Source organism: Leptonychotes weddellii, chromosome 9 (genome assembly GCF_054177405.1).
Source record: "Leptonychotes weddellii isolate Sample4059 chromosome 9, ASM5417740v2, whole genome shotgun sequence".
Classification (NCBI taxonomy): domain Eukaryota; kingdom Metazoa; phylum Chordata; class Mammalia; order Carnivora; family Phocidae; genus Leptonychotes; species Leptonychotes weddellii.
The window spans coordinates 105,958,792-105,977,838 of NC_138377.1; the positions used below are offsets into that span (position 1 = coordinate 105,958,792).

The following is a 19,047-nucleotide window of genomic DNA, read 5'->3' on the forward strand; positions in this document are numbered from 1 at the left end:
TTCTATTTTTTGGAACAGTTTCAGAAGAATAGGTATTAATTCTTCTTGAAATGTTTGGTAGAATTCCCCTGGGAAGCCATCTGGCCCTGGGCTTTTGTTTTTTGGGAGATTTTTGATTACTGCTTCAATTTCCTTAGTGGTTATAGGTCAGAAAACAACCTCTAAAAGTGAATTCTATGTCAAGCAAAACCATCTTTAAGAAAGAAAAGGAAATAAAGACATTTTTAGAGGTAAACTAAAATAATTTGTTACTAAAACACCTGCCCTCGAAGATAAACTAAAGAAGCTCTTCAATAGAAAGGAAATGATAAAAGAAGGGATCTTGGAGTACTAGAAAGGAAGAAGGACCAGAAGAAAGAGCAGAAATATGGATAAATATGGTAGACTATCCTGTTCTTCATGAAATTTACAAATCATAATTGATGACTGAAACAAAAGTTATAGCACAATGTGATACTCAAAACAATATTTAAAAGTGAAGAAAATAAAGGGTACTAAATGGATGTGAGTTTTCCTCATTTGAAGAGGTAAAATGATGATACCAGTAAACTGTAATAAGTCACGTATATATATGGCAATACCCAAAGCACCACTATGGAAACTATGCAAAAAGATACACTGAAAAACCTTGTAAGTAAATCAGGTAAAATCCTGAAAAAATATATTCAGTAATCCACAGGAATACAAGAAAAAAGAAACAGGAATGAGAAACAGAATAAACATATAAAAAATAAATTGCACAGTGGCAGACTTAAGTCCTAACATGGCAATAATTATTTTAAATGTAGCTTAATTCAACAATCAAAAGACAGAAATTGCCACAATGTATAATGAAACATGTGTAATGAAACATAACTCAACTACTAATCCAATGACACACACAGTTTGAAAATAAAAGGATGGAAAAAGATATACCATGCAAACATTAGTTTTAAAAACTCAGGAGTGACTCTATTAATACCAGATAAAATAGACTTCAGAGTAAAGACACTATCAAAGAAAGTGGGATATTACTCACAATTATAAAATGATCATTCCATTAGGAAGGCATAGTAATCCTAGATGTATATGCACCAAACAACAAAATACGTGTGACAACAGAATATAACAAAAACAAAAACACAAATTATGGGAAGCAAAAAACTAATAGCACTGAAAAGAGAAACAGAGAAATCTACAATTATAGTGTGGACTTCAACACTCCCTTCTCACCAACTGATAGAACTATTAGACCACCAGTTACAAAGAATAGGGAAGACCTAAGCAACACAATCATTCAACAGGACCTAACTGAAATCTAAGGAACACTTCACCGAACCACAGCAAAATACATGTTTTATTCAAGTGTCCATGCAACATTAAACAAGATAGACCACATCCTGAAACATAATACAACCACAACAAAAGTAAAATAATTAAGTAATAAAGACTGTGTTTCTGACCATTCTGGCTGGCATCAAAGTAGACATCAACAGAAAGATAATAGGAAAATCTTTATACACATGGAAATTAAACAACATACCTGTAAATAATGCATGGATCAAAGAGGAAGTCTCGGAGGACATACAAATGAATGAAAATGAAAATACAACATATTGAAATATGTGGAATGCAGCTAAAATAGTGCTGAGAAGACATCTAAGCCTAGGAGTTTACATTAGAAACAGGAAAATGTCTCCAATCAACAATCCAAATCCCTCCATCAAGAATTTTTTTTTTTTTAGAGGAAGAAATAAACTCAAAGAAGCAAAAGAAGGAAAGAGCAAAGGTAAATGTAGAATCCAAGGATATGCAAAATAGGATTACCAAAAAAAAAAGAAAGAAAGAAAAAAAGCTGCTTCTTCCAAAAATCAATAAAATCAGTAAGCCTCTAGCGACTGACAAAACATAAAAAGAGAAAAGATACACATCACCAATTTTAGGAAGTAATAGGGTATACAACCACAGATTTTATAGCCATTAAAAAGACAATAAGGGAATACTACAAACAAATTTACACTCATAAATCTGACAAATAAGAAGAAATGGACCAGCTCCTCAAAATCTACAAGCTACCAAAACTCAATTAAGATGTAATAGAATTTGAATAGTCTTGCTACCTTTAAAGAAATTGAATTTGTAATTTAAAATCTCCTGAAAAAGAAATCATGAGAGGCCCACTTGATTTCATTTCAAAATTAGATTAAACACTTTTACAGATGATAGAAGAGAAAATTTACAACTCATTATTTCAAGACATTATTACCATGAGCAAAACCAGAAAAACTTGAGAGAGACAGAAAGACAGAAACAGAGAAAACTAGAGATCAATATTTATTAACTTTGATGAAAAAATTCTCAACAAAATATTAGCAGTAAAATCCAACTGTGTATACCCAGTGGGAATTATTCCAGTTCTAAAAGACAAGCTCGACATTCAAAAATCAATCAATGCCATCCATCATATCAACATATTAAAAAAGAGAAATCATGTAATCACATCAATTGACACAATAGTATTTGACAAAATCTAACACCCATTCATTATAAAAATTTTTAACAAGTTGAGAATGGGGGACTATTACCTCAACTTGGTAAAAAGTGAATTAAAAAAAAATATATATATATGTATATATATACATAGTTCACATCATACTCATTGCTGAAAGACTGAATGTTTTCCCCTAAGATCAAGAACTCAGCAAGGATGTGTTTCCTCTCACCACTCTTAATATACTGCTGGAAGTTCTAGCCAGTGCAATAAGGTAAGAAAGGAAATAAAAGTCATACATACCAGAAAGAAAGAAATATAACTGTCCCTATTTGCAGAAATGAAGTGATATTATCTAAGTAGAAAATTCCAGGAATCTAACCAGAAAAGGCAAAGCAAACTCCTAGAACTAAGACAGAATTCCATTAAGTTCTCAGGGTATGGTTTAACCTATAAAAACCAATTTGCATTTCTATATACTAGCAATGAACACATGGACACTGACATTAAAAATACAATTCCATTTTCAATCTCTCAAAAAATGAAATACATAGGTGTAAATCAAATAAATCATGAAGAGGACTTGTATGCTGAAACTACAAAATTCTGATGAAAGAAATCAAAGCACTTAAGTAAATGGAGAGACATACCATGTTTATAAATCAGAGGACTCAACAAAGCAAAGATATCAATTCTCTCCCTATTGATTTATAGGTTTAAGGCAATTTCTATCAAAGACCTCGAATTTTTTTTTTTTTTTTTTGTGGATATGGACAAGCTTACCTAAAAATTTATATTGAAATGCACAGGCCCTCTAGACTAGCTCAAGTAATAATCACTATACCTGATACCACTGAGATTTCAGAGTTTGTTTGTTAATACAACATACTTAACCTGACTAATGAAAGGTGGTTTTTTTTTTTTTTTTAAGATTTTATTTATTTATCTGAGAGAGAGAATGGGAGACAGAGAGCATGAGAGGGGAAGGGTCAGAGGGAGAAGCAGACCCCCCCCGCTGAGCCAGGGAGTCCAATGTGGGACTCGATCCCGGGCTCCAGAATCATGACCTGAGCCAAAGGCAGTTGCTTAACCAACTGAGCCACCCAGGCGCCCCGACTAATGAAAGGTTTTGAGCAAGGAGTAAACATACTTGATTTACATGTCAATAAGATATCTCCAAGCTGTTCTGAGAATAGGCTGAAGAGAGAAAGTAGGAAAACTAGTTCAACAACCTAGACAAGGTAATTTTGTAGCACAATGGTAATACTGGAGGTGGTGGTTTTAGGAATATATTTTGAAGTTAGATTCAAGAGCGTGAGTTCAGCTTTGTAGATATTAAATTTGAAATGCTTATGGGACATTCAAGTACAGGGGAGTGGTCTCTAGGTTAGGAATCATGGGGTGTGGGGAGGATGGAAGTTAAGCTTTTCAGGTCTCCAGTTGCACACTGCTGTCAGAGGGATGGCATGGTTGAAAGGTGGTTATTGTTTCCCTAAGTGCCTTTCACCTAAGACAATACAATTCAGATGAGAGTCATGGTATGTGAAATTCACATTCCTCAGGTTTCAGCTGGAGGCTACACCAAAGCTTTCTCCTTGATGCCACATTTTGGTCTCCCAGAGTGAGAACTTCAGCTATTGAAAACTAAGTGTAAACTAAGAAGCTGGCACACATCACCAAGACATGCTGTGTCTCAGAAACAGAATAGTCTCATGAGAACGTATTCCTTCTGTGAGCATGACCTAGCCTTTGCTCTGTAATGCAAGAAAAACCTCTGCTTTCTGTGGCAATTAGCATTTTACGCTTTCCTGAGTTGCAAGAAACACCAGACATCAGTGGGTTTCCCTTTGCCATGCAGCAGAGGAAATGAGTTCAGATCCAATTAAATTATTTTGTGTGGAAGGTGGGGTGAAGAAAGTATTTCTAATGCCCCCTGCTGAGGCTATATGGAGATAGAATTCAGAAGAGAGGACAAGCTGCAAATGTATACATTGTTGTCTGTGAGCCTCTTTTGGGGAAAAAAATTATTTTCCTCTCCTCACAACTGCTATATGAACCCACCTCTTTTACCACCAGGAAAAGGAGTCTGTCATCAAAGCAGGTCATAGGAGGAACCAGTGACATTTCTGATTATTAAAAAGTTCACATGGTTGAGTGTGGTTGTCTCTTCTTCTTTCAGACTATATACCCACCGAGCAATTGTCCTGCCATCTACTCATCTCCCATTCTCTCTCTGGTGCTTCCCTACTTTATTATTATTATTATTATTATGTTATGTTAATCACCATATATTACATCGTTAGTTTTTGATGTAGTGTTCCATGATTCATTGTTTGAGTATAACACCCAGTGTTCCATTCAGTACGTGCCCTCTTTAATACCCATCACCAGGCTAACCCATCCCCCCACCCCTCTCCCCTCTAGAACCCTCAGTTTGTTTCTCAGAGTCCATAGTCTCTCATGGTTCATCTCCCCCTCCGATTTCCCTCTCTTCATTTTTCCCTTCCTACTACCTTTTTTTTTTTTTTTTTAACATATAATGTATTATTTGTTTCAGAGGTACAGGTCTGTGATTCAATAGTCCTACACAATTCACAGTGCTCACCATAGCACATACCCTCCCCAATGTCTATCACGCAGCCACCCCATCCCTCCCACCCCCCACCACTCCAGCAACCCTCAGTTTGTTTCCTGAGATTAAGAATTCCTCATATCAGTGAGGTCATATGATACATGTCTTTCTCTGATTGACTTATTTCACTCAGCATAATACCCTTCAGTTCCATCCACATTGTTGCAATTGGCAAGATTTCATTCCTTTTGATCTCTGTGCCTAGAATAAGATTATAATAAGGCAGGAGGGGTGCAGCTATTTAGCTTTATTTTTCCTTAGTGTTTCTCATAAACACACGTGGGCATCTCACCCTTTCAACATAGGGCAGCAATAGGTGGCAAGATTTTGAGTCTGGGCTTTGGACTGAAAGAGTTCTGGTTGGACCTAGGGTTTGTGTCTCACACTTCAATCCAGTTTGACAGTTCTATGTATTGGAGTTTGGAAGATACACTTAGTAGTAGATATGTAGTAGAGGTTGGATTTCCTATTTCCTGTTGCCTTTGTTCACATTTCCACTTGGGAACTTTTGGAGGTGGGAGGGTGCCATGTTTGGAGGTAGGTTTGAAATATTACTCACTCCCTCTGATTTAATGTGGTAGAGATCTGACCATAGGAAATCTTAATCCTTCCCTAACAGAGATGTCAGCAGTGTCTGGAGAAAGAGGGTGGTGGGTTTTGGGAACCAGACTCAACCCACTAGCTGTTGGGGAAGTTATTTCCTCTCTCTATACCTCAGTTTGCTTATCTGTAACATGGAAATCACAATAGCTCCCATTTTTATAAAGCTGTATGGATTAAATGTATTAAATGCAAACCATTTAGAATTGTTTCTAGCATGGCTATGTGAGTGTTTGCGATCATTATTTTCTGCATGTAGGATTAAAATCATGGGTATGATGAGATAAATCAGAGAAAATAAAACTGTCTATATAACCTTTACTATCCTTTCTAACTCTGAAAATGTTTGAAACCTGGATTCATTTTTTAGGACTGAGATATATTTATCTACCTGCATTTTACAGATGTCACTTCTTATATGGGAGGTGTCAAAGGGGTTCCTGATGGTTTCAAACTCCTCCTGACCACAAGATGGCATTAGAAATCAGGGCCAGTCCATGGGGCTGAGAAACTTGCCTCAGATGGAGAAAGTATCTAGAACTCAAAAACTAAAAAACAAAAAATGAAATGACAACAACACAACTCCCTGTTCAGGAAGCATAACTGCTCAGGTAATGGCAAAAGCAGTCATGAGACTGTATGCACCAGCCATTATTAAAAAAAAAAAAAAATGATGTTGGTGGGGAGCAGGGAGCTAAGCATTGCCTAAAATTAAGGAGTCTAAATAACGACAAAAAGAGAAAAGGGAAGAACCACTAGATCATCTAAATATCATTCCAGTGACCTAAGGAAAAAGCAGGCCAACCAACTGAATAAGTGAGAGAATGAGAGGTGACTGCTGAGTTTTTAATTTTGGGTGGAGATTCCTGACACTGAACACATCTCAGGCAATGTCTGATGTCAGGACATTGTGTGCACCTAGCTGCAACCTGACAGGTTGAGAAGGAGTTCTCAATTCATAAGTGGCAGAATAAAGGGTACATTCAGTCCCACTCTGGCCCTGAAAATTGTTGACTCATTCATCAGTGGCAGTCAACCAGACAGCAGCAATATGAACATTAGGGATCACCTCTTCAAAGACTGAAATTTGAAGTAAGCCCTCACTAAACCTTGCCTCAATAGTGTCTCATTTCTTAATTGAGTAGCATCTTTCAGGATACTCATCCCATTGAATTACTCATTCTGACTCTGACAACATAAAAGTAGAAAGAAACTTTATTTCCTTTCTTCTGATGTTTTTGGATTAAATTTGCTTTTCAGTTTCTAGTTTCATAAGGTGGACACTAAGTTCATTGAAGTCTCTCTCTTTTTTTTAACATAGGTGTTTAATGCTATCAATTTCCCCCCCACAAAAAATACTTTAACTGCATCACACACACAAGATTTGATATGCTGTGTTTTCATTTTTGTTTAATTCAAAATACATTCTAATTTCACTTTTGGTTTCTTCTTTGACACATAGTTTATTTAGAAATGTGTTGGGTTTTTAGTATTTGAGGATTTTTCAGCTATCTTTCTGTTAGTGATTTCAAATTTAATTCCATTGTAGTCAGAAAATGTACACTGTATGATATGAATGCTTTTAAATTTTGCTGAACTTATTTTTTGGTCTATCTTGGTAAATGTTCTAAATGTAAATGTTGTCTGTGCACTTGAAAAAAATATGCAGTGTGCTGTTGTTTGTCTACTTGTTCTACAAATTATTGGGAAAGGAGTGTTGAAATTCACAATTGCAATTATGGATTTGTCTATTTCTTCTGCAGTTCTATCAGATTTTGCTTGAATGTACTTGGAAGTTTTGTCATTCAGTATATAAAAACCTTTAAGATTTTTGTGTTCTCTTCAAAAATGGACCACTTTATCATTATAAAATGACCCTTTTTGTCTCTGATGGTACTCTTTGCACTGAAATCTACTTTGTTTAATATTAAGATACCTGTTCATGATATTAACCTGATCTATTATTTTCCATCTTTTCACTTTTAACTTCTTTGTGTTTTCTATTTAAAGTGAATTTCTTGTAGATAACATAAAGCTGGGTCTTGTTTTTTCAAACAATTTAAAAATCTCTCTGATGATTGGGATGTTTACATCATTTACATTTAATGTGATCATTGATGGGGTCAGGTTTAATTGTACCATGTTGCTATGTGTGTTCTCTTTGTTCTATCTCTTCTTTGTTCCTGTTTCTGCCTTTTCTACCTTCCTTCAGATTGAGTTAGTTTTTTGTTTATTTGCTTGTGAATTAAGTTATTTGTTTGTTTGGACTTTTTTTTTTTTTGGTGATTCCATTCCATCTTCTTTGTTGGCTTTCTAGCTGTAACTTTTAAACAGTACTTGCTTTAGGATTTATAATGCATATATCTTAAATTTATCATGGTCCAACTTCATGTAATATTGTACCACTTCAGATAGAGTATAAGAATCTTATACTTCCAATGCCCTTGCCCAGATTTTGCTATCATGTATTACATTACATATTTCCATAATACATTATTATTTTTACTTTAAACAGTTGATTATCTTTTAAAGAGTTTAAAAATAAGACAAAAATTTCTTTAAATTTACCAGTTTGGCTGCTCTTCATGCCTTTGTATAGATCAGATTTCTGTCTGGTATCCTTTTTCTTCTGTCTAAAGGATTCCCTTTGATTTATTTTGTGGTATGGGTCTGCAGGTGATGAACTGTCTCAGCTTTTGTATATCAGAAATAGCAACTGCCCCTCTATTTCTGTTGAGTAGTTACTTCCTCAATTTCTGATAGCTTCCTCACATACTTGTGCTTTACTAGCTGGAAACTCAAGCGGTACCTGCTTTGGATCCTTGGCACTCTCTCTTTCTCTGCATTCTCTCATCTCTCTTCCTCTCTTCTGGGAATCATGGCTGCTGTGGCCTTCTCAGACTCCCAATTCCAACTTTTCAACTCAGAGACTGTTGCAGATGACCTGGGCTTCCCATCTTGTGTTGAAGCCTAGAAACTTTCTCCAGGCAGTAAACTGGGTGATCATGGTAAACTCACTTGTTTTTGTTTTTAGGGAACAATATACCTTTACTGCACAATGTCCAATATCTGAAAACTATTGTTCCATATATTTTGTCTTGTTTCATTGTTTTTTATAGGCAATTAAATCCAATCCCTTTACTCCATCTTGATCAGAAACAGAAGCAAATGATTCATTTAATGTATAAAATAATACATGTATTATAATAAGACATCTAACATGGATATTTGGATGTTGGATTATAATAGACCAAATGTGCAGAAATGGCAACCAGTTAGTTCCATCCTATACCGAGATCTCATTTCTAGGTATCCAAAGTTCTTTCCGGGTCATTTTTCTCTCTAAATTATCCTACCTCCCTCTTATTCTTGTTCTCTCACTTTCTCTCTCTTAGAATTGAAACAAATTGGGACACCTGGGTGGCTCAGTTGGTTAAACATCTGTCTTCAGCTCAGGTCATGATCCCAGGGTCCTGGATCGAGTCCTGCATTGGGCTCCTTTCTCAGCAGATGGTCTGGTCCGTGGCATATAAGTTATAAGGCCACTCAACACACAAAAAAGAGAAATCCCACAAGTATAATCGCCATCACAACCCATTGTTGCTTTTTTTATTTCCAAAGATTTTATTTATTTATTTATTTATTTATTTATTTATTTATTTATTTATTTATTTGCTAGAGAGAGAGTATAAGCAGGGGGAGAGGCAGGCAGAGGGAGAAGCAGGTTCCCTGCTGAGCAAGGGGCCTGATGTGGGACTTGATCCCAGGACCCTAGAATCATGACCTGAGCCGAAGGTAGCGGCTTAACCAACTGACCCACCCGGGTGTCCCCCAATGTTGCTTCTTACAAACAGCCATCTTATACAAAATTATTAGACCACAATTTATTTGGGGTGGTCTATCTATGGAGAAGATATAATTATAGGGGCACAGCCCATACTGTTCAAGTCACCGCATGCTGGATGGCTGAGGAATGAGGTTTTAACAGTTGCTCCACTTCTATCACTGGTTTCTCATTACCTCCACACCCCAGACAAAGCTAGAGCTATTCATCTTGATTGTTAGAAACTGCCCCTCTATTCCTGTTGAGTAGTTATTTCCTCAATTTCTGATAGCTTCCTCACATACTTGTGCTTTACTCAGCTGGAGACTCAAGAGGTACCTGCTTTGGATCTTTGGCACTCTCTCTTTCATTGCATTCTCTCTGCAAGTTCTTTCTTGGCACTTCCCAGTGACACATGGAAAATACACCCCCTTAGTCACTGATTCCTGTCAATGCCAGCCTAGGATTTATCCCACACAGCTCCTTCATTATCAACTCCTCTTTGCCTAAGCAACCAGCCAATAGAGCCCCCTGTCTTAGCAGCTCTTAGTTATAGAGATTTATGTCAGTTTCATGCAAAAACAAATGGGTCAGCATCCCTCATCTTTTCAGAGGGTTTATTTTCGATGCTGGAGTTTCTGCAAAAGGCTGACTCTATCTCCAAAAACCATGTTTTCGGGTTTCCAGCATCTTTCTCAGAGTTACCATGTCTCAGATAAGTTTTTCCCTGGTGCTCTGTCTTATTCAGACCCATATCAGCAAAGACTATTGGTATGACTACAATTCAATCACACTTTATTTCATCACAAGCATAGTATGAGCCCTCAAACCATGCTGTAATTATAAGGAATGAAAACATCTTGTTTGCTTCCAATATGCAGCACTTATTTCTGCTGTTTCCTGGCATTGTATCTCCTTGCTTGTGTATACTTTCTCACTGATTCTGAGGTGATTGCTGCTTACTCAACAGGAAAGAGGAGAAATATTGATATTTAAACAATAATAGACTGCCAGGCTGAAAATTATAATTGTAGGCTTTTCTTGGGGAGCATTTAAATAGAGAGTGTACCTGTTAGCTGAAAGGATTCTTTGTGAAAATGGAGTATATTGAAAGGGAAGGGTTTAGATGTCTGTTGGCCATCATATATAATGACAGAAAAAAATGCCTCACACTTGCTTTTTCTTAGACACACATTCTAATATATTTATTTTATTGTAGAATTTGCCCGTTGTATAAGAATAGTAACCTTAAAAAATGCACATTGTGTATCTAAAGATCAAACTTTTTATGAAGAAAAATACATTAAGATTGTGTGGCATAGCCAAGACTAGACCAAGTTAACTTAACCTTCAGAGAATTGCCATCTCAGGATATTTCAGACAGAAATCTACTCAGTACTAAAAGTTTAGGTTTCTCTGTGGATTCCCAGGTTTGCTTGAAAGATTCCATTTATGAGAAACTTGTAAAGCCATTTCTGTAGGGAATACTGCATTTCCTGAAGGATTTTTAAAAACGTTTTAAATAGAGATGGAAATTGAGACTATGTTGCCAGCAACTAAGGAAGCCCAGAGTTAGGGATTTGCAAGGAGAGAATTCTCATCTATGTGCAGCTTGGGAGATTTCACAGTTTGACTTTCCTGAAAGAATGACTGCCTGAAGCAAATGGTTTCCTTCTTCTTGCTGGTCTTATTGCTTATGTTCTTCTTTATCTGTGGCCTTTTTAACCACATCTGTGTCAGTGGCCTAGAAATTTCTCCTTCCAGCTGTAGAGAAGGTTTAGAAAACTCCATTTACACATAAACCTTCCAGTAATTATTTCACGTGAAACAGGGCTCCACGTGGGGGCTGCGACATCAGCACTTCCTCTGAGGGGAGCTATGCTTGGGTCTGTATGTTGACGGAGGAGCTGTGACTTGAGTGCTCTGAATTGGCGGTTCCCTTTCTACTTCTTGTTATCAGCAGGGATCACTTTTTATTTTTTTAAAGATTTTATTTATTTATTTGACAGAGAGAGACACAGCGAGAGAGGGAACACGAGCAGGGGGAGTGGGAGAGGGAGAAGCAGGCTTCCCGCCGAGCAGGGAACCCAATGAGGGGCTTGATCCCAGGACCCTTAACCACTAGCAGACGCTTAACCACTGAGCCAGCCAGGCACCCCAATAGCAGGGATCACTTATTAATGAAGGGCAAACTGTCTTCCAGAGAGTGGTTCATACACCTGAAATTAATAGAACACTGTATGTTAACAACACTGGAATTAAAATAAAATTTAAAAAAAAGAAAAAGAATTTCTGAGGATGTGATGTACAAAGTGGCCACAACTAACAATATTGCATTGTACATTTTAAAGTTAGTAAAAGAGTAGATCTTTAAAGTTCTCATCTGAAGAAAACAAATTTTGTAACTATTTGCGATAATTGACGTTAACTATAATTATTGTGGTAATCTTTTAGCAATATACACATATGTCAAATACACTGTACACCTGAAACTAATAAAATGTTTTAGGTCAATTTAAAAAAAATGAAGTGATTATTGCTATTTTTTTTTTAGGTAACCTCTGTGACCAACATGGGGCTCAAACTCATGACTCAGAGATCAAGAGCTGCACACTCTACCAACAGAGCCAGACACCACAATTATTGCTATTTTGGATTAATATTTACCATAAAAAATAAGAGGAGTTGAGGGATTCTGAAGAGAAAGTGTGGAGACCCCAGAATGTAGACTTGTTAATAGACATCTCTGTGAAATCAGATGACAGGATGGTCTATATTTGCTTGACCAATTAGCAATCTTAGACTAGACCGCTATTTTGTCATTTGAAACCCAGTAAACCAACACCATTTAAATCCCTTTCTATTCCCTCATGTGTATGAAGAATTGCATTTTCTTACTAGGTAAGTTTCCAACATACAGGGTCCAGAATGTGGGAAGACTAAACAATGAAGGGACCCACATATAGTTATGTTAAAGTAGCCACATGAGGAGGCAAGCAGCTACAGGAGTGTTTATGAAACTTTCAGATATCAGGGATTTTACTTCGAAGGAGAGAAAGATGTTTGTTACTCCCAACTCTCTCCTGAGAATTTATTAATACATTCACAGCTGCAGAATGTGGCAGTTATATTTGCCCCAGTTATGAGAGGCTTAAATGGTCCAGCAAAGGCTGGATATTTCCAGGAGCCACTGCAAAGTCCAATACTGCTTATGCGCCCCCTGGAACTGTGGTCACTATATAGTTATTACCTGATGCTTAAGGAATTCTCCTGAAAATGCCACACTTCCAGCTATGCAATGTAATACTGTGGGGAATGCAATTCTCATGTAAACACCTTCTCTGAAACATTGTGTTTTGATAGCATAAGAACTATCTCACACAATTCTGCTTCTTTGTACTTATGCACTTCCGTGTGGGTGTTATTCACTGGAGGAAAACAATCTTAGGTCCCAGGGCACTGAATGTCTCTAACTGACATTCTTTGCTCTTCCCTCTACATGTGGCATATGGGAAGGACATAACAAATGTTTATTGAAACAAGTCTGAATATTGGGGGGGAAATGTTCCTTTCCTTTGACAAGCTTTGCTTTTGAAGCTAAGAATTATCCTGGTTTAAAAATATCCCTCTGTAAGCAGCATTTGTTAGAAATTGCCCTTCACCTTGTCTGACCACAGACAAAGCTTCAAGGGAGCCTTCAGGGTAACAGAAGGTCTATGGTAAAAGTCAGTGGAGCCCACCCAGTCCATGGGGGCAATTAATGGAATCATTGGGAATGATGGCTTCATCCTGTGAAATGAGAACTACATATCATTTTCTAGATTTAAAAAAAGTGTTGTAGTCCTTAATACTTTACACTGGGGTTTTGATATTGATTTCTGTTTTTATCATTAAAAATAGCAGAAGCAACAACAAAAACCTGTTAGCCAAGTGTAGCTAGGGAATGGTCTCTTCCCTGGAACCAGGTATATTCTCCTCATTATCTGTTTCTGTGGTTGTCTCTGAAAGTCCCACACTGTTGTCTTCCAGAATGCTCTTCAAACTGCATGCAGCCAATGCATTAATATATGAGCTGGCTTCCCCACCTACAGGACCTGGTGTTGTAGACATTTCCTGGCCCTTTCTGGATGCCTTCTTCTGGAGAGGCTAAGTCCTGAGCTCTAGTTTGGACTCATGTGGTTTTGATACATCAAGGATTTCAGTTTGCCAACAGCTTGTCTGCAGTGGTAGTCCTAGTCAAAAGGCCAGCACCCCTGAAAGAGACAAGTGCCCACAAAGTGAACACAAACCTCCCCCCAAAATCTAATGAAGAGTTAACTCACCCTTCCCTTGTCAGAGGTCCATAACGTCTCTTGCCACAAATGTCTCTCTCCAAAGCTCTCCTGTGTCACAAAGGATCCCTGGGCCCAGTATAAAGAAAAAGAAATTTTCTAGAAAAGGCACATTCTTCTCCATCAGACTAAAAGGAAGTTCTTGGGCAAAGACCCAGGCACCTTCCGCATATGAGTTCTATATAAAGGTGTGTGGCTGTGGGTCACTCCAAGGTACTGGGTAGTTGAGAAAGAGGAGATCTCCTGAGTGGCTTCACGCTGAGTCACACAGTAAGCCATGCACTTGCTGGTATTTCTCCCCTTCACTCTGACTCTCTTTTGTTTCACTTCTCCTTCTTACATGTAAATTATTAGTAAATAACAGAATCTTAATTTAAAATTTTGAGTGTTCCTCATATCTTGAGGAACTTTGGCAAGGAGTAAAGTCCTGAAATGGTAACATTAAGGACAACACATAAAGTACTGGTTTCACAATAATGGTTACCATTTTATTGCTGAAGACCTTGAGACCCCAAACCCTCTATTTCCTGTATGATGCTGCTAGAGATTCTGGCTCTGAATTAGTCCAGTATATACAGACACTGAAGAACCAAGCTCATGAGAATGTGCTCACAGGTAGATATAAACAGAGTAATCCAAACCAGATTGCGGAAGACAACAAGTAATGCCATGAGCACTAACTCTAACCCTGAACCAACAGGGTGGATTCCACAAAGTTCCCACAGAGCCTTGTGGTGGAGAGACTGCTACAGATGCAGGAACCATTTGTTTTATGTGATGGTGAAGAGCTAAGCCAAACGGGCTATCTGTATCCTTTGTCAGCCCACCCACACCTCCTCACCTGCAGCAGCCGTCTTGTGATTACCACCTTGGGGTCTTTCTTGCATTGCTGTTCTCTAACACTGTTCTGCTTGTCTTTTCAATTTGTAAATGTTTACGTTCTTTGAGGAAAGGAGTCAACACTGAACACTCCTTTATAACTCCTATTATATTTAATGCAGTGCCCTTTGAATGTTCATTACTGTTTCTTCAGTCTATGAAGAGAGAGTTGAAACATGCACACAATCAAACAGTCCACATCCATATGGAGGGCTCACTGTGTGACTCAACGTGAAGCTGTTGAAATGCAGAAGTCCCTGACTTCATGCTGTGCCATCGAATATCCACCTGTGGTCTTACCTTATTTTGAGAAAGGCATTTAAAATCATGTTTTCACTTTTGGAACAGCTTTGGAAAAAAAAGCCAACTCTTTCCTTCTAACCTAATGGATTTGACTAAAATAACTTTACAAACAAAGGAATATATTCGATGCTTATACAGTGAATGAAAATGTTCTCTACTTGGTTTATTCTTTATTCAATTTTCCCCTTTTATCCATGTTCAGAATCATTAATTCTGCTACAGAGGACAATGGTACAAGCCATTTGTCAAGACTGGAATGCTGGAAGTCTTGGAAACCTTTCCAAATTAATTAGCACTAGATTTTTGGTGATCTTTGCAGTCTTAAGTCAACTGCCATTGTTAGAGCTGCTACTGTCTAAACAGGCCCGAGGTCTTAAGAAAGGTATCTGTGTTCTTGGAGTAAATAGCATCTTCTCAACCTTCAAAATTATTAAGCAGTCTTGTTCTCTCCCCACTTCCTGGAAAAGCCCTCTAAGCAGCAAATGCCTTTTTTTTGGCTCCTAACAACGTTAATCAATCTTCTGGACATATGAGTAACCAGTGTCAGACACCCCCATCTGAATATATAGATACCATTACCATCCTTAACTTTTTCACTGGTGTGCCCTTGAAGAAATACGGGAAGGAGTGGTTTTGACAATGCATGGATGTGAAAAGTGCGTGTCATACTTACATATTTTTTACAAAGTACCATGAAAAGAAACTTCCTGCAGTGAATATTCATACATTTTGTCTTTGCTACTGTAATGATTTAAACCTTTAGCAAAAGAGAGAGAAGGGTTAGGAATGGATACAGAAGACCAAACAGTGAGGAACACTGTGATCAGGCTCAGAACTCCAGCTGGCTAAAGCCTCTGCCTCTCTAGGTCTACAAGCCAACAAACACAGAGGCACTAGCCTGGGCCAGAGCCTGCCCTCTGTTCAGGGGCTACAACGTCACTAGAATAACCCCTGCCTTCAAAAGAAGAGTTGGATGCCGTTGTCCTTGGTAACTCTTTGGCTAGGGGTTTCAAATGAAAATGAACATATACTTCTACATTTTCTGTGATCCTTAATTTGTATAAAATTTTTCATGAAGAGACTGGTTAATACTTAAATAGAAGAGTTTTACTGGCAAATGGACTAAAAAATAGTGTGGATTGGATATAGTTGAAGAGGTTGAAGATATTTGAACAAAGAGGATATTAGGAGGCTGCTTTCATGTATTTCAAAGGCCACATGGAAAAATAATACATCAATAGATAAATAAGCAGAAGTTTTCAACATTTAAAAGTTTACAAACTGTATTCATATATATTAACTCATTTAGTCATCTGAAACAGCCTGTGAGGTTCAAATGGTTATCACCTCATTTTACAGAAGAAAAAACTGAAATGTAGTCACTTAGCCAGTTACCCAGGCAACAGCTGCTGAAAATAAACTAAAATATAGAGTCTAACACAAAAAAAAGAAAACACTTCTAACTGAAGATCAACAACTGTCCACTGCACCACATTGAGAAAAGAAATTGTATTAATTTTGTATTATGCCAGAAGACATGACGATTTGGGAAGGATGGAGAACAAGAGATTTCCAACAGAAAGAATAATCCAATAATGGGAAGGATTGCCTGTGCAGAAATGAGCCCCCTCCACCAAAAGCCACCCCCCCGTAAATAATCACAAAATATGGGAGACAGATTGGAAGGTGTGTGCTTTAGTTATTGCTTTTGTATCAATCACCACAAACCTAGTGGCTTAAAACAACACAAATTTATTATCTTATAGGTCTGGAGGTTAAAAATCTGAAATGGGTTTTCAATGGGCTAAAATCATGATGTTGGGAGGGCTGCATTTCTTCTGGAGACTCTAGGAGAGAAGTTGTTCCCTTGCCCTTCCCAGCTTCCAAAGGCTGACCATATTTCATGCCTCTTGACTCCCCCTCCATCTTCAAAAACAAGGTGTCTCTAACCCTGCTGTCACCATATACATGTCTTTGACCAGCCAGGCAAGGTCCTCTGCTTTTTAGGACCCTTGTAATTACTTTGGGCCATCCTGGATAATCAGGATAATATCTTCATCTCAAGGCCCTTAATTTAATCAGATCAGCTAAATCCTTTTTGTCATGTAAGCTAAAATTTACAGGTTTCAGGCATTGGAGTATGGACATCTTCGGATGGGTATTATTCTGCTCCCCACAGAAAGGATTTTTAAACCTTGTTTTAAGTAAAGGTAAATTCTTTTTACTCTCTGAGATTCTTTTTTTTTTTTTTTTAAGTTTTTATTTATTTATTTGACACAGAGAGAGAGAGCACAAGCAGGGGGAGTGGCAGGCAGAAGGAGAGGGAGAAGCAGGCTCCCCGCTGAGCAGGGAGCCCAATGTGGGGCTCGATCCCAGGACCCTGAGATCATGACCTGAGCCAAGGGCAGACGCTTAATGGCTGAGCCACCCAGGTGCCCCTACTCTCCGAGATTCTTGAGGAAATCTCTGACTTATGCTTCTTGTCCATTCAAATAATTCTTTTAATGGAGTTGATCCTGCTCCTGCGTAAATTTTATTATACTAAGTATATTATTCAGTTCAGGCTGCCATAACAAAATACCACAGAATGGGTGCCTTAAAAAATAGAAATTTATTTTCTAACAGTTTTAGAACCTAGATGTCCAAGATCAAGGTGCAAACAGGTCTGGCTTCTCCTTATCTTGCAAATGTCTTCTTGCTGCGCCACAGGGTCTTTCCTTTGTGTGCACATCCCTGCTGTCTTTGTCCAAATTTCTTCATTTTATAAGACACCAGTCATACTGGTTTACAGTCCACCTTAGTGGCCTCATTGTAACTCCATAATCTCTTTAAAGGCCTTTTCTCCAAATACAGTCACATTTTGAGGAATTAGGGGTTAGAATTTCAATGTATGAATTCTGGTGAACATAGTTCAGTCCATCACACTAAGGTTTTAAGGTATAAAACACACAGGGCTTGCTCCTCCTTTCTCCTCCAACATCCCCATGCCCCCAAGTGAGGGTAGGAGGCTGGATAGGAGGGAAGGAGAAAAAACTGGTGTGGCAGACCACAGGGACCTCTGAGCTTGTAGGGGTGTTTGGAGTAGGGGTCCTCCTCAAGGGAGACATCCTTGCTTCAGCAGAGACAGAGATGACCCAGGAGGAGCAGAAAGCATGATTTGCTCTGGTGTTGGGTAGCTTATCTGCCTTGTGTTTATTCAGGTCAGGCCTTGAAGTAGAAAGGAGGAGAAATGCCTCCCACTCCATCTGCTCCCTGAGTGAAGATAGTCACCTCTCCCCCAATAAACTCCATAAATTTACCTATTCATTGTTTGTCCTATTTCCAGTTCCCTGTTGAGTCTTACCTTTCTCTTTCCTTTGTCCCATGTATGGAGTCGAGGCTGAAATTAGTGAAATACAATGTAGTGATAACCTTGTCCATAGGTTACTCTTGGGAAAAGGAATTCCTTTTATATTTCCAATATCAAGGAATTACATGACATCAGATTTAACTCCCTCTAAAAGTGGTAAATGTTTATATAATTTGGATTTCAGTGAGTGAATCTATTTGTTTCATGTGGCAAACTTTTTACACTGATTACAGATCCCAAGAGCCAATATAATATTTATGATATTTACTTAAAATATAACTATCTGCACTCTCTTTTTTTTTTTTTTTAAATATGGAATGCTTCACGAATTTGCGTGTCATCCTTGCGCAGGGGCCATGCTAATCTTCTCTGTATCGTTCCAATTTTAGTATATGTACTGCCGAAGCGAGCACTATCTGCACTCTCTTTAAGTGTTATTTTATTCTTCAAAAACATTGGAAGCCATTGTTTGAGGCAGTAGTTTATTTTAATTAATAATGGCAAAATGGTCCACTTACCCATGGGATAGTCATTTATTCCCAAATGGCAGTGAAATATGACAATTGGCATATTGGTCTGGCCAGAGACCTGCCCAGCTCTGCCTGTGTGTGAGGTGTTCTGTTAGAGACTGAGAGCAGCTCTGGTTGCCTACTAGGTTCT

General features: G+C 37.9%; 1 non-coding gene across 1 annotated transcript; it reads right to left on the reverse strand.

The window, feature by feature from the left end:
- Window positions 1-18,693: 18,693 nt before the first annotated feature.
- Window positions 18,694-18,800, reverse strand: LOC115944438 (U6 spliceosomal RNA). Its single transcript, XR_004078991.2, has one exon. It is a non-coding gene; the product is annotated as a U6 spliceosomal RNA (small nuclear RNA).
- Window positions 18,801-19,047: the final 247 nt, after the last annotated feature.